The 21,630-nt window shown below is 43.5% G+C and overlaps 2 non-coding genes across 2 annotated transcripts; both read left to right on the top strand.

The window, feature by feature from the left end:
• The first annotated feature begins 3,917 nt into the window (after positions 1-3,917).
• On the top strand, positions 3,918-3,999 carry TRNAS-AGA (transfer RNA serine (anticodon AGA)). Its single transcript has one exon. It is a non-coding gene; the product is annotated as a tRNA-Ser (tRNA).
• Positions 4,000-18,617: 14,618 nt separating this feature from the next.
• Positions 18,618-18,699, top strand: TRNAS-AGA (transfer RNA serine (anticodon AGA)). Its single transcript has one exon. It is a non-coding gene; the product is annotated as a tRNA-Ser (tRNA).
• The last annotated feature ends 2,931 nt before the right edge of the window (positions 18,700-21,630 follow it).

The following is a 21,630-nucleotide window of genomic DNA, read 5'->3' as shown; positions in this document are numbered from 1 at the left end:
GTGTATGCCTACGTCAGCTGCGAATGGAGTCCAACGCTGGTCTGTCGGTGTGTCCCTGGCAGAAAAGAACCCAATAGAAGTCCGTAGGTTTTTATAGTGTTCGATGTGTGGCCCACGCAACTGACTGTGCTGCTTCCCAGGCTTTTGGATAGAGGGCCTAAGGTCAAGTCACTGCTGGATGACAAAACATTGAACTTGGAAATCCTAACAATGAGTATATGAAAGACAAATTCACAAAGGAAAGGAAAGGAGAAACTGGACATCTAAGAGCAGATTTCAAAAAAGATCTAAGGGAGGCACTAGAAAATTTCAGGGAACAAGTTGATATTCTCAGTAGATTCCAAGAAGACATCGACCCAATGAAAACAGGATAGAAAGATGTGAGAACAAGATGTAAAAAAAACAAAACACTAAAAAGACATTCTAGATGAAAAAGGATAAAAATATATAGCAAGCATATTTAACATAAGCAGCATAATTAAAGTCATATTGGAGAACTGGATGGATGCTGTGAAAAGTGAGCCGGTTACCTATAGGATATTCTTTTAAAAAGCTCTTCTATGAATCAGAAGAAAAAGATAATGAGGTAGAAGAAAAAGTGATATAAAGGACAGACGATGGAAAGCCAACATAGGGATAACTGGCCATCAGGAAAAAGTGATGATATGAAATGAGCTATGATTTTCATAGGACTTTCTATATGCCAGGCAGGGTCCTAATAAGTGCTTTGCATCTATTAACTTTTTTAATTCCTAAAACAAGCTAATGAAGTTAATCTGTATTATTATTCCTACTCTACAACTGAAGGAAGCTGAGGCCCAGATACGTTGAATAACTTGCCTAAATCACACAGCCAGCAAATGGGGAAGCTGGGACTTGAGTTTAGTAATTTGGTCCCAAACTCTCACTTTTAATCTCTGTAACACTAGACCCCTCAAGTAAAGACATGAAGAGTTTCCCGAGTTTAAGAATATATCTCTCATTCATGGCTGGTGGGAGGGCAAAATGGTACAACCACTTTGGAAGACAGTTTGCAATTTCTCACAAAACAAAACATACTCTTACAATACGATCCAGCAATCTCGTTCCTGGATATTTGCCCGAATGAACTGAAAACTCATGCTCATATAAAAGTCTAATTTCCAAAACTTGAAAGCCACCAAAAATGTCCTTCAATAGGTGATGGATAAACAATGGCACGTCCAGACAATGGAATATTATTCTGCAATGAAAAGAAATAACCTATCAAGCTACCAAAACACCCGGAAGAACATTAAATGCATATTGCTGAGTGAAAGAATTTAAAAAGGCTACATACTTTATGACTCCAACCATATAACATTCTGGAAAAGACAAACCTGTGGACACTGCAAAGGACAATGGTTGCAAGGTGCTGGGGAGAGGGAAGGAGTTATGGATAAATAGAGCGAAGGGGATTTTTAGGGCAGCGAAACCATTCTGTATGATAGCGTAATGAATGTATGTCATTATATTTTTGTCAAAACCCATAGAACGTACAAGACACAGTGAATCCCTAATATTAACTAGCAGCATAAATAATATCAATACTGGCTCATCAACTGAAACAAAGGTACCACACTAACCTAAGATGTTAATGATAGGGAAAACTGGTTGGGGGAAGGGGGAGTGAGAGTATATGGAAACTCTATACCTTCTGCTCAATTTTTCTGCAAACCTAAAACTTTTTTTGAAGTGTATAATTAAAAAACACATGACCATCAAAGTTGCTCTGTTAAGGTTTCAGAAGGAAATGAAGGACACGTAACGAGAAACTGGAAGAAAAGTGACTGTTGTTATAAAGTGAGGAAATTGCCAAGCACGGTGTGCAAGGTGAAGCTTGACTTCTCCCTGATGTCTATAGTTAAAAAAGAAATTTTTTTTAACAAAAATTTAAAAAGAAATTGAGGAAAGAACTGTTAAGCAAAAGGGAACCAGATTTTGACGACTTGGAAAATTTTTAGCCACCCCTTACACGAAAGAGACTTTCAATACTGAGGACAGCAAGAACGCGTGTGTACACATATATATTAGTTTTAGTGACTGGGTCTGCACATAAAATGAAAGCAAGTACAGGAAGTTGCACATAGATGCTCCGGGGCTATATGGGTAAAATATTAATTGAGCAGCTATCATGTGCCACGCACCAGCCAATTAAAAAAAAACAACAAAAAACACTACCTACATAGAAGGTATAATTTGGTGAATAAAAGACAAAGTTTACTGAGTTTTTACTGGATGCAACACTCTAAACACTTTAAGTTAACATATTTCATTAACTCAGGGTTCTAGAGGACAAGAAAGGATAGAAATTCATGAAAAATGCACAGATGAATAATTTAAGATATAACTCTGCCTCAGTAATGTGTCTTTTTGCACAATGGCTGGAAGTTTGGTAACACAGAATGTTTTTACTCCAAATAGTGAGTATCTAAGTATGTTATCAATAAATATTTGGGTGTGACATACATTTTAGCAGCAGCAAAAAAGTATGACATCCTAGTAATGAAGGATCTTTTGAAAGAAAAATATTTGATTAACTTTAACAGCTACACAACAAAGCATCCGAGAGTGAACAACTCAGTATGTCTACACAAAGCCAGCACAACCATGGACTCAGCACCCAATCTGAAAACCGAAACATTACCAGAATGCTAGAAACTCCTCCCAAGGGTAGTATTATTCTGATTTCTAACACCATAGATTAGTTTCACCTGTTTTTGAACTTTCAAACAATGGAATGCACTATAAATGTATTCTTTTGTGCCTGGCTCCCCTCGCTCATTCTTAGCGTGGGAGGTTTCATTCGTGTGATTGTTCTTGTAGTTCCTTCCACTCCCTGTGGGGTGAAATTCCATTTTATAAGAAAACAACAAACAAACAAACAACAACAGCAGCTCACGATTTGTCTTTTCTACCGCAGATGGACGTTTGGTTTATTTCCAAAGCAGGACTAAAATAATAACTGGACTAGCTTTTGTTTCCTGCAGCTCAACATGTATTGTCTTCCTTTACCCAGACCCATTCCATTAAAAACATTTTCAGTCCAGTAAAACAAAGTTGCACCTGTGTCCACTCCTTCCTCACTGGCACCCTAAAGCAAACAAGCAGTTGATTAATTGTAATTCAAAGGGCACATCACTAATTGCTGTTTTGCAGTGTTTTCCAAAGCACAGATCTTGGATATTTCCTCGGTATCAAACCACAATCAAAACTAGCGTTCCAGATGACTTAAGCAAAAACAAAAGAGCCACAACGCGCTTGATAAAAAACGTGTACACCAAGTAAAAAAGAGGAGGGGATCCGCACAAGTTATGGATAATAACTGCTTCACGTCTACCCCTTCGGAGCAGGCTGTCCCATCAAACCACAGGATTAACTAACGTCTCTCCCTTTCTCGTCTCTTCCTCGCTCTCTACAGGCGACGTGATTTCCCCACCTGCGATCGTTTGCCTAAGGGAGCAGGGCACCCCGAGAAGTAGACCACAACCAACTCCCGGCACCGGGGCACCCCACGGCCTCGGACTCGAAGGCGGAGACCAAGTCGGGGAAGAGAAAACACACCGGCGCTCGCTAACTTTGGAGAGAGAGAGAGAGAGAGAACGCCTGCTTTGCGCACGAATCAACCCAGGGTCCTGCTCTGGGAAGGCGCCCCCCGCAGCTCTCCCCCCGCCCTGCGCCCGCGACAGCGGCCGGCGGCGCCGAGTCCCTCCCGAAAGCCGCTCCGGTCGGTCACGGGCGCAGGGCTCCCCTCCAGCGGGCCCGCGGCCCCGGAACACCCGGCAGGTCGCACACACTTGGCAGCGACTCGGCTCCCGGCGCCCGCGGCCTCCACCCTTTCCCCGCCTTCGGCCGCTGCTCTTTCTAGGTAAGGCCTGCGCTGGCCGCTCGAACCCCATGTAGTCGTGGCCGAGTGGTTAAGGCGATGGACTAGAAATCCATTGGGGTCTCCCCGCGCAGGTTCGAATCCTGCCGACTACGGCGTGTTTTTCTGCGGTCCGAGTTCGGCCTCTGCCCGCCGGGAGCAGCGGGCCCTGTTACTTTAACGCCCCGGAGAGCAGGGCTCCCTCTTTTCCTCGGAAAAACCGCCCGAAGCTTTAGCGGAGGCCGGCCGGGGCTAGCCAGTGTAGACGCGCACCAGGCACCTGGGCCACCCCAGGGGACGCTCCCCGGGCGCGTCCCGTCAGTTCTTTCCGTCGTCCCGCCCCGGAACTGCGGCCGCGCTCCGCGCTCGGAGGTCCGGCGAAGGACCGCGCTGGGCCGGGGGCGTCCACCTGCGGCGCCAGGGCGCTAGTCCCGGAGCGGGGCGGGGACGGGGGCGGGGCGGGGGAGGAGCTGCAGTCCGACCAGGAGGAAAATGGCTTCCGCGCCGGGGGCGGTGCCAGCTCCGGGACCACGTGGTGGACGGCTGACGGCCAATCAGAATTCCCCCGGATGTGACGCGTCGGCAGGGCACAAGGTCACTCTAGGTACCCCTCAAAAATGTGTGGTGTGAATCTGATCAGAGGAAACCTCGGACGGTTTGAAAAGCAGGGTCGTTCCACAAAGTAACTGCGTTGTACTCCTCCTCGCAAATCGCACCAGTGTGACACAGAGGAAGAATAATGTTTCAGATCTTAAAAGAATTTAGTGCAACACATGATCTGGGGTTTTCTTTTGCTGTGCAGGACATTATTGGAACAATCGGTGAAATCCGAATGGACCACAGGGATTACTTTTATTTTATCGGTGGTAATTCCTGATTGTATTCATTGTTCTTTGGTTATATAAAAGAATGGCTTTAAGAAAATACTGGGAGAAGAAAGAAAAGACTATGCGTTTTCAAACTCCGTCTCAGTTTCAAAAAAGTATGACATTAAGAGAAAAGGAAAGTACAATAATATGTCAAACATGCTAAACTTTGGAGAATGGAGTGAAGGGTAGCCAGGAATTCTTTATATTCTCGTAAATGTTCTGTCCGTCGGAAATTATTTGAAAATTAAATTATTTCAAAATAAAAGGGTGAAAGAAGAAAACAGAATAAAACCATAAATGAAGAATATACTCATTGAAATTTATTGTCTTCTTCCAAAAGCAAGAGCACACTGTACACACTATGTTAGCTAATTTGACAATAAATTTTATTGAGAAAGAAAAGCACAAATACACAGTTTGAACCATTGATATGAAAGGGGCAATGAGTAAATTACTCAATAAGAATTTAGGATTGGTGAAGGAATGGGTTCAAAATGCTATAGTGAGCAAAGAAATTCATGACACACAAGGAAAAGCTAACTAAACACTGCATGCCCAAAACAACATTGTTTACTGACTGACTACACCGCAGGATGTGAAAACAAGAGGGTACTAAGATCCACAGTGACAAAAACATGGAACATGGGAAGGTGTGACCAAATGGGAATCATCCCACGCTCCTTTGTAAGGATGAGTAAGGTTGGTAATAGAAGCAGACTCAATACTTGGACCATTGCCAGATGGGTAAATGTTAAAATCAGTATTTCTGTGAGCCGTGGTTAAAGCCCAGCAGCGTTGTTGTTGTTTTTTTAAAAAGATTTGTTTCTTATAACATATTTTTTTTTTTTTTAAGGTTACTTATTTTGAGAGCAAGAGAATGGGGAAGGGGCAGAGAGAGAGGGGGAGAGAGAGAATCCCAAGCAGGCTCCCGCCTGCGGTTGGTGCAGAGCCCCGTGTGGAGCTTGATCCCACCACCAAGAGATCACGACCTGAGCCCAGAGCAAGAGGCGGAGGCTTATCGGACTGAGCCACCCAGGTGCGCCTCCCCCCCCCCCCCCCCCCCCCGCCCAGCATCGTTTTTTAAAAGAAGGGCCACCCTTCCAAGATAAAAGCCTAAATCTGAAATATTACTTTAAAGTTAATTGTTAACATTCTGTCATGACGTTTTGATAGTCAAGTTTAAAAGACAGTATTACCGTGCAGCTCTGTCGGCCACTGGCTTATTTCTGAAGCGACTCTAGTGCGCAGGAGGCTGCCCCCTGCTTTTCACCTAACATTGAATCTCATTTGTCTCTCTTCTTCAGAGACAAACTATTCCTTTTTTATGTTGGAAATATGATTCATCATGATAAGAATTACGAAGGCACTGAGAGCAATCAGCGCGGGCGGGGCTTGAAGGGCTCCGAACCGTGGGAGAAGGGAAACAGGACCCGACGTGCACAGGGCATCCCCTTGAGGACACGTGCTATTTCCCAGCATTTTGGAATAGATGTCGAGTGCAAAGATGTAGATGCGCTGGGCCGGGGAGACCTAGAACCCGAGGGACAAAGTTCCGGTGGTGAGGGAACCACGGAGAAGGAGCTCGAATTTCTATGTATTCTTCTTACGTCACTGACAAATCCCTCAACTGCACACACACAGGAAGATGTTCCAAAACTCTGTCGGAAAGAGCAGCTGGAAGGCCAATAATGTTCTCTAGAGATTCAGCAGGCGTATAGTTCTGGGGGACACAGAGGTTAAAGTTCACGCCTCTCCCAGTTGGAGGGAACTTGGTTAACAGTACTGTTATTTGAGACTTCAGAAGCATTTCCCCTTAGCAGTAAGTGACAAACCCTAGTCATAAGAACCACACAAAAGGAGTGACGGCTATGTCTTTAGCTTAAAGAAACACTAACATAGACCAACCATAACAAAGGTTCAATCTTACGTACTTCAGAAGGACTACCAGAAAACTCTGAATGTTTGAAAAGAAAGCAATACACATCTATGTAGTCCATGGGTCAAAGAAGATAACAAAATGGAAATTTAAAATTGTTTGGAGCTGAAAAATAATGAAATGCATTATATTCTTATTTGTCTGATGTAGCTAGAGCCATTTTTAGAGGGAAATTTTTATTTTTTTATTTTTACATATTTTTAAACGTCTATTATTTTTGAGACACACACACACACACACACACACACACACACACAGAGCACGAGCAGGGGAGGAGCAGAGAGAGGAGGAGACACAGAATCTGAAGCAGGCTCCAGGCTCCGAGCTGTCAGCGCAGAGCCCAATGCGGGGCTCGAAATCACAAACTGCAAGACCATGACCCGAGCCGAAGTCCAACACTTAAATGACAGAGCCACCCAGGCCCTCCCCCCCCCCCAAATTTTTATTTTTGACTGCAGGTATTAGAACAAGGCAAAGGTTGAAAATAAGTGATTTAACTTTTTAATTTTATGGCTCAGCAAGCCATAAAAAGTTGGGAATTTAAATGCACAAAGTAGAAGGCTCTAAAAAAATAAGTGCAAAAATCAATCAATGGAAAACAGACATCCATCAGAGAAAATCAACAAAGTAAAAAAGCTGGCTCTGAAAAGAATGATAAAATCGATACACCCTGAACAAGACTAATCAAAAAGACGATAAGATAAACACACAAAATACCAGCAGTAGGAATGAAATAGATGATATTCATATATATCCTAAATATATTTTGAAAACAAGAAAGAGGCATTATAAACATCTTTATGTCAATACATGAGACGTGTTCAATGAAATGGATACATTCCTGGGAAAACACAATTTACCACACCTGACACAAAAAGCAATAGGAAACTGAATTGTCCTATTCCTATTAAAGAGATTGAATCCATAATTTACTCACTGTGTCCGGGGCGCCTGAGTGGCTCAGTCGGTTGAGCATCTGACTTTGGCTCAGGTCACGATCTCATGGTCTGTGAGTTTGAGCCCCGAGTGGGGCTCTGTACTGACAGCTCAGAGCCTTGAGTCTGCTTCGGATACTGTGCCTCCCTCTCTCTCTCCTGTTCGTGCTCTGTCTCTCTCTCTGTGTCAAAAGTAAATAAACATGAACAAAAAAAATTTTTTTAAATAAAGAGATTGAATCCACAATTTAAAAAGTCACTCATATAAACTTCCAGGAGTAGATAGATTCATTTGTAATTTTTCTATGCAAAGAGAGATGAAATCAATCCTACTGAAATCTTACAGAAAAAAAAAACATCTTTCAACTCATTATATGAGACCAACATAACTGTGATCCAGAACCTGAAAAGACATTATAAGAACAGCATATTACAGGCCAGTATCTCTTATAAACAGAAGCGAAGCTCAAAACTGTTAACTAAGATAAAAGCAAATCAAATCAAGCATATTTTTTGAAAGAGCTGAAACATCATGATCAAATGGACTTTATTCTAGAAATTCAAGATTGGCTTAACATTTTTAAAATGTAATTTACCGCATCAATAAAATAAATGTAAGAACCAATGATCATCTTATTAAACACAGAAAAAACATTTGATAAAATTCAACATCAATTCATGATAAAAACCCAAAAAATGCCGAATAGAGGGGAATTTCTTTAGTCTACCTAAAACAATAAAATAATACCTACACTGAACCCAGTCTGGGAACATGACCAAGATGTCTATATTATTTCTTTTACTCAACATGGTTCTGGAAGTAAAATCTAGTGCAATAAAACAAGAACAGAATAGGAGTCCCTGGGTGGCTCAGTTGGTTGAGCGCCCGACTTCACTCAGGTCATGATCTCATAGCTTGTGAGTTCAAGCCCCACGTTAGGCTCTGTGCTGACAGCTTGGATCCTGGAGTCTGCCTCCCTCTCTCTCTGCTCTAACCCACTTGCATTCTGTCTCTTTCTCAAAAATAAATAAACATTAAAAAAATTTTTTTAAAAAAACAAGACAAGAATAATTGATATTAATACTGGGAAATGAAACCTTCCATTATTATGAATGTACAAAACTGAGAAGAATCTAAAAATTACTGGCATTAGTTCAATGAATTTAGTTACTTTCGTTACTATTCAGAAGGTTATTGCCTTTGTGGTCAATGTGCAAAATGTCAAACGTGTGAATATATTCTAGCAATAAACAAGTGAAATATAGAATTTTCTAAATTCCATTTCAATAGCATTACAAACATTACCTAGGAATAAGTCTGACAAAACTGTGCAAGAAGACTCCATCAGAAACTACAAGACATTACTGGGCTACATTAAAGAAGACCTAAGCAAGTGATCTCTTTTGCATATGGGATGACTCAAGAGTGTTAGGATGTCAAATCATCTTAAATTACTCAGCAGATTCAATGAAATCCAAATCCAAATCTCAGAAAGTATTTTTGTAGAAACGGGCTCTAGTGCAAAGGAACTTGCAAAGTCAAGTCAATATTGACGAAGATAAACTAAGCTAGAACAATTACGCTGCCAACTCACAAAATAGGTCCTAGGTAAATTGAGTCAAGCGAGGGTGGTCTTTTTCATAATGATACAACATCTTGATAGAATTAAATGAACCTTGACTTCCTACTTCGCATTATAAATGCATTACAAACAAAACTATTTCGTGATAAACCTTCATGTGAAAGAAAAAACAACCCAGTTTCTAGAAGAAAACAGAGCAGAATATCTTCATGGACTTGGGCTAGAGAAAGATTTCTCAAATGGGACCAACTGAGTCATAAAATAAGAAGTTGAAGAGTTGGACACTTCAAATAAGGATGTATTGGTTGCAAAAGACACCCACGAAAAAAGCAAAAACAAAGCCTTGAAATGGGAGGAGGTATCTGGGATCTGTATGTATATTATCCATCCATCCATCAAATGAACGTCTACGGGGGCGCCTGGGTGGCGCAGTCGGTTGAGCGTCCGACTTCAGCCAGGTCACGATCTCGCGGTCCGTGAGTTCGAGCCCCGCGTCGGGCTCTGGGCTGATGGCTCGGAGCCTGGAGCCTGTTTCCGATTCTGTGTCTCCCTCTCTCTCTGTCCCTCCCCCGTTCATGCTCTGTCTCTCTCTGTCCCAAAAATAAAAAAAAAAAAAAAAAAAAAAAGAAATGAACGTCTACGAATAAATAAGAGTAGACAACTCAACTTGAAAGTGGGCAACAGGGGCGCCTGGGTGGCTCAGTTGGTTAAGCGTCCAACTGCAGCTCAAGGTCATGATCCTGCAGTTTGTGAGTTTGAGCCCTGTGTTGGGCCTCTGTGCTGACAGCTCAGAGCCTGGAGCCTGCTTTGGATTCCATGCCTCCCTCTCTCTCTGCCTCTCCCCTGCTTGTGCCCTGTCTCTCTCTGTCTCTCAAAAATGAGTAAACATTACAAAAAGAAAAAGAAAATGGGCAACAGGCTTGGCAGACATTTTGTTAAAAATATTCAAAATGGGGGCGCCTGGGTGGTTCAGTCGGTTAAGCATCCGACTTCGGCTCAGGTCATGATCTCACGGTCTGTGAGTTCGAGCCCCGCGTCGGGCTCTGTGCTGACAGCTCAGAGCCTGGAGCCTGTTTCAGATTCTGTGTCTCCCTCTTTCTCTCTCCTCCCCTGCTCATGCTCTTTCTCCTCTCAAAAATAAATAAATGTTAAAAAACTTTTTTTTAAATATTCAAAATGGTCAATAAGCATATAAAAAGGCACTCAACATCATGACTCACCAGAGGAATGCAAATCGAAACCAAAATTAGATAGCACTATACACCCATGAGAATGTCTAAAATTGAAAATTCTAAGCATAAAAACTAGTGGTAAGAGCATTTTCACGTTGCTAGTAGGAGTATAAATTCGTGTAACCACTTGGAAAAAATGTTTCACCGTGCCTACAAAAGTTACACATAATATTCTTGTGACCCAGATATTATCCTACTTGACCATGTAACCAACACAAAGAGCGTGTACGCGCATGTTTGTAGCAACGTCATTTGTGATAGTCAAAGTCTGACCCACCTAAATGTACTGTCAGTGGCAGAATGGAAATGTGGAATAGTATACAGCCATTATAAGGAATAACTACTGATAAACACAGCAACGTGGCCAAGCCTCACAGATACGATGTCACTCAAAAAAACACCTAGAAGGGGCGCCTGGGTGGCTCAGTCGGTTAAGCGGCCGACTTCAGCTCAGGCCACCATCTCGCCGTCCATAAGTTCGAGCCCCGCGTCGGGCTCTGGGCTGACGGCTCAGAGCCTGGAGCCTGCTTCCGATTCTGTGTCTCTCTCTCTCTGCCCCTCCCCCATTCATGCTCTGTCTCTCTCTGTCTCAAAAATAAATAAAACATTAAAAAAAAAACACCTAGAAGAGTGTCCATCTCCACTTATAAGAAGTACGAAAACAGCAAAATTAATATATGACGATAGAGTGCTTGTCCTTGGAGGGAGGGTACACACGGACAGGGATGAGACTAATGAGAGCCTTCTACACTGCTGAAAACATTCTGTATCTTGATCGTGGTGATTGTCATACAGGTATATGTACATGCGAAAGCTGATCAACTATATAATTTTAAGATTTGTGGTCTTTACAGTATGTAAGTTATACCTAAATTGAGAAAATGAAAAAAATTAAGGCAAAATAAGGATGGTCTTCACTCACTAAGGAAGGAAAGCAGGGAGAATGCCTCATTAGCAGATATGCATGACAAGACATGATAAAGGGCAAGGTGCTGGGTGACTCAGTCGGTTAAGCACCCAACTCTCGACTTCGGCCCAGGTCATGATGTCATGGTCGTGAGATCAAGCCCCATGTAGGGCTCCACACTGAGCATGGAGCCTGGTCGGGATTCTCTCTCTGTCCCTGCCCTGCTCATGCTCTCTCTCAAAAAAAAAGTTCCAATTTCAATAAGCATCAAAAATGTCAACTGCCTAGCAGTAAATCTAATAAAAGATGAGCAAGATATCTATACTAAAATCCTGTATTCAACCAGAAGAAGGTGAATAATATAAATACTTATCGATTTAAAAAGAGGCAAGGGAGCAGGAATGGGAGGACAGAGAACAAACTGGCAAAGTTGAGAGAACTGGAAACAAAACTAAGTAACTACTTATCTTTAATGCTCATAGACTAAATATTTCAATTATAAGACAGATCATCATAACGGGAAAAAAATTTACCCAAAACGATATGCTTTTTATAAGGCACACAGTTTAAACATATGGATTTTTAAAAAAGAACTGAAGTAAAAAAATGGAAGACACAGAATAAATAACAACAACGAAAACTGACCCAAACCACTTTAATGATAATAATTTGAATTTGTAGCCTTTAAGAAAGAAGCATTACTAAAAATAATGAGGCTATTTCATAACCTCCGGGGTCAATTTAGTAAGAAAATATTACACTATATTTGTACGGGCATAATAACAGCTTCAAAGCACAGAATGCAAAAAGATGGACAGAGCTAAATGAAGATACACAAAAATCCATAATCATAGTTGATATTTCAACACCTCTGTAGAAATAACAAATGGGACTTAGAGAAAAATTTAGTATGGAAAATTAAGTAAAATTTAGTGAGGAAATTTTAGGCAACTGGATCAATACGATACCCAACTGCAGAACACCTGAGCTTTTGGGGGACACAGGAGACACTGAGCAAAATGACTACAGGCGAAGCATCACGCAAGTCTCAACAAGTTTCAGGAGACAGAGATCAAGCAGAACAGGTCCAGCGCTGGAAAATTAAATAAAAACCAATGTCAAGAACATCAACAAGTGGAAAATCCTCAAATGTTACAAAATCAAGTAACGGAATTGAATTTACAAAATAACCCTGTGGGTCAAATAAGTTTAAAAAACTGTAAACGATTTTTAACTGCATGATAATGAAAACCGGATCTATAACGTCTTGTGACAAGAAGCTACAACAGCACTTGAAGTCTAATCGTTAGCTCCAAATCTACACATTAACAGAGAAGAAAAATGGAAAGGTAATGATCGAAGCTTTCATCTCAAGAATCGAGTTTTAACAATCCAGTAAATTAAATCTTTAAAAGTCTCAAGGAAAAAACAATAGTAAGTGTGATACCCGCTGAAAAAGAATAGAGGAAATTAATAGAACAAAAATTTGCTTTTCACATAGTAAAATTGTTACCTCAGATCAAGACTATTTTTTTAAAATTTTTTTAATGTTTATTTATTTTTGAGAGGGAGAGAGACAAGGTGTGGGCAGGGGAGGGGCAGAAAGAGAGAGGGAGACACAGAATCCAAAGTGGGCTCCAGGCTCTGAGCTGTCAGCACAGAGCCCGACGCGGGGCTCAAACCCACGAATCGTGAGATCATGACCTGAGCCAAAGTCGGACGCCCAACCGACTGAGCCACCCAGGCGCCCCAAATCCAGACTATTTTTAAGGAGGAAAAAGTATAAAAGGGGGACGACATTAAAGATCTTACTGATATCAAGATCAGAGTGAAAAGATAAAATGAATAGTTCGTGGGGAAGGAATCTGACAATAGAGGATAAATCACAGGTTCCTTTATAAATGTGACTTACCAAAGCAGACACAAAAAGAAATTAAAAGTTCAAACAGTCTGAAGTCTACGAGAGAAATTAAAGTCATAATTACCCTCAGTGTTAGTCTGCTATGGCCGCCATTACAAAATACCATAGAATCAGGGGCTTAAACAACAGAAATTTATTTTCTCACATTTCTTGAGGCTAGAAGTCCAAGATCAAGGTGCAGTCTTGGTTTATCCAGAGACCTGTCTCTCTGGCTTGCAGAGAACCATTTTCTCTTATGTGAAGACAGCTGTGTCCTTATATGGCCTTTCTCCCGTGAGTGCTCATCTCTGGGGTCTCTCGGTGTGCAAATTTCTTCCTATAAGGGTACCGGTCAGATTGAATTAGCGCCCATCCTAACAGCCTCATTTTAACTTAATTTCCTTTTTAAAGTCTCTATCTCCAAGCGCAGCCACATTCTGAGGTGGGGCACTGGGGTGGGGGTGGCGGTTAGGTCTTCAGCACCTGAATCTGGGAGGGAAAGGGCGCCTGGGTGGCTCAGTCGGTTGAGCATCCGTCCGACTTCGGCTCAGGTCATGATCTCACAGTTCATGGGTCCAAGCCCCATGTCGGGCTCTGTGCTGACAGCTCAGAACCTGGAGCCTGCTTCAAGTTCCGTGTCTCTCTCTCTCTGCGTGTGTGTCCCTCCCCCATTCATGCTATATCTCTCCCTGTCTGTCTCTCAAAAATAAATTTAAAAAGTTTTAAAAAATGCATCTGGGAGGGAACACAATTCAGCTTTTAACACCTTTTGACAAAGCAAACAGTATGCAAAAATGGCTTCACTGTTGAAACCTTAAACCATTAAGGAAGGAATAATACCATACATAAACTCTCTCAGCAAACAGAAAAAGTAAAAACATTCGTAACTCTCTTGACGAGGCCTGAATAATCTTCATACTAACACCTGACAAGGGTATTACTGGAGAGGAAATTCCAGGTCAATCTATGTGTTGAACATTCTAGATGTAAAACTCCTAAACCAAATAATAGCAATCAGATCCAGTAATATCAGTGATCCAATGAGTTGAAAGTAAAGAGGTAATGTTTGTCTTAGTAATATGAAATTTGTTTAATATAAACATCAATCACTTGAAATGTATGTATCACAAAGAGTAAGAGAAAAAAATCAAATGATCATAGCATTTGACAAAAGTCAACACCCCTCATTAAAAACTTTCACCAGTCTAGGAATGGAAAGGAGATTTCTTAATCCCATGATGCATATATACAAAATCTGACATCTAACATCCTGATTATGGTAAGTATTTAACACTTTCTCCCAGATACTGGGACCAAGACAAGTATGGTCACTCCCACCACTGCTTTCAAAGTTGTATTGGGATCTTAGCTCATAAAATAAGTTAAGGTATAACAAAGAATTAAAGACATTGAGATTGGAAATGAAGAAATATGACTGTCATCATTTGCAGATGATGCAATTAGGTCCTTGGAAAACTCCCCAAATCTATAAATTATTAGAATTAATAAGTAAAAATAGCAAATTTGCTGCATACAAAACCCAACATCCAAATAAATATATGTCATCTTCATACACACTGGCAAAAAAAAAAAAAAAAAAAAAAAAGACAACTTTTTAAAATGTCACTTACAACAGCAAGAAAACTATGAATAACCTAATAACAAATACAGTAATAAATGTCATTAAAAAGTACAACAGTGCTACATTAATAGCTCCAAATCACTGTGCAGAGAATTTTAAAAATTGTCTAAATGAAAGGATATACCGTATTCATAGACTGAAAGACACAGACTCAATGTATTTGAAATAAAATATTCAAACAGGACTTTTGGTAGAATTGACCATCTCTAAAATGCAATTTCAGGGGCTCCTGGGTGGATCAGTCGGTTAAGCGTCCAACTTCGGCTCAGGTCATGATCTCATGGTTCATGAGTTCAAGTCCCGCATCGGGCTCTGTGCTGACGGCTCAGAGCCTGGAGCCTGCTTTGGATTTTGGATTTTGTGTCTCCCTCTCTCTCTGCCCCCCCCCTCAAAAATAAACATTAAAAATTTTTTAAAAATCAAATAAAGTGTAACTGCCAGTGGAAAGGACTTAGCATAGTCAAGGAAGTCTTGAATAAGAACAAATCTGGAGGACTTTTACTACCACATAACAAGACTTATTCTAAAGCTATACTGATTAAGAAAGTGTGTTACTGGCATAAGGATAGATACAAAGATCAATACAACAAAATAGATATGCCTGCACAAAACCACACACATGTAACAAAGTGCCACTGCAATTCAGCGGGGCAAGTGATAGATTTTTCAAAAAGCAGTTCTGAGTGAACTCAACATACAAAGGAGAACGATGTAGACATTGACCTCCTCTGTAAACTATCCCCTAAACTAATTCAAGATGTATTCAAGACCTAACTATGTGAGCTAAAACAATAAATGTTATAGAGGAAAACAGGAGACGGTCTTCACGAACTTTGAATTAACGAAGATTTCTGTTTAATAAGCCCAAAAAGCAATACCCATGAAAAAAAGATAAAGTGGACTTCTTTCAACTTAAGAACTTCAGCACATCCAAAGACAACATTAATAGCGTGAAAAGGCACAGAGCGGGAGGAGATATTTGTCACACACACGTTTGGCAAAAAATTTATGTCTAGAATATGTAAAGAACTCCTTAAAATCAGTAAGAAAAAAGGCTATAGGCAGTAAATCAGATGGTGGGAATCTGGGTAATCTCCTGGGGCAATGGCTGAAAAACTGGCCACTAACAGTGAGGGTGTCTTTCGAGGTGTCAGTAGGCTTCCCCTCAGTGTGATACAGGTGCATTATTTTTAATTCTCTGGGAAGGCAGAACATTTCAGCTTTAACGTCTATACAGGGTACAGCAGGTTGGCATAAGCACCTAGTTCCACTTTCTGAACCTTCCCTTACGACAGAGGCTAGAAGGTTAAAAGTACAAATCCTGGGGCGTGTGGGGGGCTCCGTCGGCTCAGGGCCCGTCTCTTGACTTCGGCTCAGGTCATGATCTCACGGTTCGTGGGTTTGAGCCCCACATCAGGCTCTGTGCTGCCAGCTCAGAGCCTGGAGCCTGCTTCGGATCATGTGTCTCCCCCTCTCTCTGCCCCTCTGCCCCTCGCACTCTCTTTGTCTCTCTCAAAATTAAGTACACATTTTTTTAAAAAAGAAATGTAAACTACTTTCTGACTGTTGTGTTTTCTTAGATTCTGTTTCTGTCTATCTGATACCCACTGATCACAGGGCCAAGTTAACCCCCGAGTTTTTTGGTTTTTTTTTACATCTCCTGCCATCCAGAGCCCAATACTCTGAACCACCTCCCAAACTGCTTCTAGGGGACCCGAGTAGCATCAAAGTTTTCTTGCAATGGCACCGACCTCTCCTCTCTGAGACCAGGGCACAAGTCACTGGCTGACTTGCTTTCTGCCATGACAAAAGGCTCTCGTGCCAAATTTTGAGACCCACTGCCCTGGAAAGTACACGGGTGTTGCAGAAGCCTCCAGATTTCTGCCCCGCGGTTCAGGCAACAGACGTCTGAAATCAACCATTCCAGGGGCAGCCTCTGGATTTTCTGCTTTCTCGACTGCAGAGACAACGCAGGCTCTCTGGGAGCCCATCTCCGCGGGGTTGGATTAGAGCTGGCACCTCCCTCCACCACCCCCCCCCCCAAACTTTCCTAGGGGTCTGTATTCTTCATTAATCCCCTTTCGCTTACAATAGTTTCAGAGGTTTTGTTTTTGAAGGAAATCTTTAGGGACATACAACACAATGTAGTAGTGATGAGGAAAAAGACGTGAACTGTAACGACACAGCTCAAGAAAGTTTCACAAACGGAACGCACCTGTGTCCCCGGGACCCCAGAATGAGAAACCCCATTCTCGGCATCCCGGGCAGGTTCTCCTCGTGGACTTTCGCAGCCACAGGGACCTTCGACCATCACCTTTGTGATTCCTAACACCACACATTTGTTTTGTCTGTTTTGAAAGCATGAAACGTTTCTGTTTTTTCTCAGGTATTTGACTTCCCTCGAACTACAGTTGCACAGGAATTTACTTACAACGTCACAGGTTTGTTAAAAACGTGTGGACCAAATAAAAGCGTCATAATGTGACACATTACGGCAACATCTATATCACAACTTCCGTTTTGCTTTAAATTTGCACTTAGTCACGTTATAAGTTGACCCGATGTGTAAACAATGACTATGCGATTGATACTCAGTCTGATGGGCAAGGCAGTTCAGCCAATAGACTGCTCAGTTAAACCCGGAGTCCGGCTCCTTTACCCCAAACCCGCCTTAATACTCCCCTCAGAGCAGACTCCCCTCCATTAAACCGGGGGGTTTCCTAGAATTGATTTTATGTTAGGAGAGGAACCTCCTTCATCTCCCTCCCACCCCCTTCCCTCTTCCCATCACCTCTCTCCCCCCTCCTCCTCTTGTCTTTATTTTTGCCTCAAAAAAGGGACATTTATTCAAAGAAAAAAAGGCAAAGAATAGCAAGATACTCATCCCTGTCTCCCTCCCCTCCCCTCCCCTGCTCCTCCTCAACCCCCCTTCCCGTCATGCACAGACCCCTGGCTGCTGCGGGGACCAGGACAGCCCCTCTCACATAAGGTCGGGAACACTGAGGGGCATCTCCTCAATGGAGGTGTTGCGGAAGGTCTGGGTGTCTCCGAGAGTCCCCTTGTCTTCTTCGGTCACCATGGTAATAGCCACAGTCTGTGGCCACATATGGCTTTAGCCGCCTCCACGCATACTTCAGTCCTCCGGGCGGTTTAGTGGCGCCGAAGCCCCTTCTGTCTTAGGCTCGAACCCCCTCCTCCTCCCCACCCATGCCCTCCTCCCTCCCCTCCTTGTCCTCCCTGTTTAAAAATTAGATTAAGACCTTCTAAGCAGGACAGACAAAATCCGCTTCAAGAGTTGGGAAAACGCGGCCGGAGAAACTAACATGTAAACCTAAGAGGAAATACAGACGCTGCGGGGCGTTGGTTAAACCTGGAGAGAAACAGCCCGGGCCTCGGCCCAACGTCAAAGCCGAGGGGGAAACAAGAGGCTTAGCAACCTGCCGGCGAGGGGATGCAGAACTCTGAGCGCCCTCCGCCCGGGGCACACAGCCAAGGAAGCAGTCCCCCGCCTGGTGCCCGCCTGGTGCCCGCCTAGAACTCACCGGGAACCCACCTGGAGCCCGCGTGGAAGCCCGGAAGTCCTGGAAGCCCGGACTCACCCGGGACCGCTGGTGGCACCGCCGCTCCGGGGTCCCGGGGGTCGGCCCGGGGGAATCCGCGGAGCTCCCGAGGGATCGTGCGCGTCGCCGCCGCGGCCCACGGAAGCGGGGCCGTGCGCTCCCGCCCGCGGGTAGTCGTGGCCGAGCGGTTAAGGCGACGGGCTAGAAATCCGTTGGGGTGTCCCCGCGCAGGTTCGAGTCCTGCCGACTACGGCGTGTTTTTCTGCGCCCCCGCGGGCACTGCGGGGCGGCCCTGGTGACCAGGGCCCCGCTCCGTCCCTCTCGCTGCCTCCGGGCTCCCGTCGTGCGGCGGTTTTTTAAAAAATGGTCTTCACAGGCAAAACCCCGCAAAACCCACCGAGCAAGCTTTTCTCTGCGGCGACGCCGCCTGGGTTTCCTCCTACGGGTGGCGCGCCCGGTGGCGGGGGCACAAGGCCCGGGTGCCCCCGCAGACCCAGCGCGGAGGGACCCCGGGCCCTGCGCGGTTTGCGGCGCTCCCGCCGGAGGACGCCACGCGCGCCCCCGGTGCGCCCCCGCCCGGCCTGGCGGTCTCCGGGCCGCGGGCGCCCCCTGGCGGCGGGGCTTTCCCGCGGGTCCCGGGCCCCCCGACCACGTGCTTGCTCCATTCCGTTCTCGTCCGTCTTCCTGCACCTCACTGTTTTCTAGGCAACCGGATCGGATGCAAACGAAGCGAGCTGCATGCGTCACGATGAGTAGTACAGAAGGAGAACGGTAACCCGACAGCGGGGACGATGGACGCAGGCAGCATCCTGTGCCGCCCAGAGACCTACTTCGGTGGACTCGACCTCATCTGCGTGGTGCTCGGCTAAAAGCGCACAATCTGAATTCAACTTTCGGGAAAGCATCAAACTCAGGGTGAGGGGGCGTTCTACAAAATACCTGCCCAAGTTAGGCTTTGAAGGTCAATGAAACACAAAGATGGGGGCGCTCTTCCAGACGAAAGGACTAAGGAGACAGGACAAATGAATGCCATCTATTTTTGTTGAAATAAAGGATTCGCACAATTGGCAAAACAGTAACAAGGCCTCTAGATCAAGTAAGAGTTTTAATCCAGATTTCATAACTGTTCTGTGGTTAGGAAAGAGAACGTCCCTGGTTTTAGGAAATACACACTGAAGTATTTAGTGGTAAAGGGACATCTTGTCTGAAACACTAGAAAAAAATAGATGTGTAAACTTATTTCTATATATCTAGCTATTTAAAAACATATCATAAATTAACAGCGAATATAGGTGAAGGATTTATGAAAATTCTTTGTACTATCTTGCAACTTCTCCATAAATTAGAAATTAGATCAAAATAAAAAGTTGAAGGAAGAAAAAGAAACCAATAGAACAATTAATTTAACAATATGCTCCTTTAAATAAAAACCCAAGCACAATTTGAGCATTAGACATAACATAGGGAAATACTATGTTTCGAAACACTCAATTTAAAAAAAATGTTTGTTTATTCATTTTGAGAGAGAGCATGTGTGCAAGCAGGGTAGGGGCCAAAGAGAGAGGGAGAGAGAGAATCCCAACGTGGAGCTCGAACCCATGAACCGTGAGATCAGGCTGAAATCAAGCTGGATGCTCAGCCATGGGAGCCACCCAGGTGCCCCGGAAAGACTCAATTTTATCAAGATGACAACTATTTCCAAATTGATCAATAGGTTCAATAAAATCCAATCAATCTCTATGTATTGTATGGAAATTAACTCACTGCTTTAAAAACACATTTGGAAATGCAGAAGAACTTTGCGCCCGAAAGAAGATAGCAAAGTTGGAAGAAGATAGCAAAGTTGGAAGACTGATACTATATATATATATATATATATATATATATATATATATATATTCAAGACATATGTAATTACTTATAAATCCATACTAATTAAAACAGTGTGCTCTTGGTTATTATATATGTAAATACTAAAACATTGTCTTCTTATATTTATTTTAGAGAACGAGTGCGAGTAGGGGAGAGGGGCAGAGGGAGAGTAGGAGAGAATCCCAAGCAGGCTCGACACCCAGCTCGGAGCCCCATGAGGGGCTCCATCAGATGGCCCCAGGATCATGACCTGAACCAAAATGAAGAGTCAGCCATTCAACTTATTGAGCCATCCAGCGCCCCCATTATCTTCATTATCTGTGTCAACTTGGCCAGGTTGAACTACATTCCCCAGAATTCCCTTTTCTATGTGTTTCTGATTGGATGGTCCCCAGGAGACATTCTTGGGGGCGATTTGGAGGAAGAGGTCAAGTAGCAGCCATCTTGTTGCTCATTTTAACTCATCTGCTGACTTACCTCCTCAGGAGGCAGAGCTGGGTCTGCCACTGCCCCCCACCCCCCCTTCCCCTGCACCCTCCTTCAGCCTCCTCCTTTCCCGGATCACATGTGTGCGTTTAGCCCTAAATGAAGGGCCCTGGCTTCTGCAGGACACCTGCACCACCAAGTTCTGAGGCAACCAAAGCTGACACAGATTTCAGTCCATCCGGTGGGATCCAGTTCATGCTTGTGGGTTCCAGCTTGTTCTAATCTTACCCACTTTTTATCTGTCTTCCCGTCTGGGTCAAACTGCCCTGGGGGGTCTGAGCTTCAGCGCTTCAACATTTATGTGGACTATTCAACCGGCTTCTACAAATCTACATGTGTACACATGCATCTGTCTATCTCTACCTATCGATACCTGTATATGAAATTTACATAACCATCCTGGGGGTGGGGGTCCGCTTCTGCCATTGAACACTGACCGCCCTTATTTTTTCATGGACTTGCACTAAGCGTTAACCCTCACGTGTTGACCAGAAATAAATTTAGTTGTTGAAATGTCTGTATTCAAGAAGAGGGTCACGGAAGAAAAAGATGATTAAGCAACCACACAAAGGAATGGGCGAATACCCCGCCAAGATTTAAAGTCAGATCGGTGGGCTGGAAGCGGCCAGTGCCAGAAGGACTTGTGATCTGCAGCATTGTGGAACACCTGAGACCAGACATACTCGTCCACCTTAAACTGGAAAACGGAATACGGTATACAACACAGTGTTCTTCAGACAGCATGTGACTTCAGACAGTGACTAACGCGGATACCTGGGAGAAGAAAAACGAATGAGAAAAAAAGCACCCCACCTTACTGCTGGA

The sequence above is a fragment of the Panthera onca genome, chromosome B2 (assembly GCF_046562875.1).
Source record: "Panthera onca isolate mPanOnc1 chromosome B2, mPanOnc1 haplotype 2, whole genome shotgun sequence".
Lineage (NCBI taxonomy): Eukaryota > Metazoa > Chordata > Mammalia > Carnivora > Felidae > Panthera > Panthera onca.
Note: the sequence above shows the minus strand (reverse complement) of the source record. Positions and strands in the feature narration are given on the sequence as shown.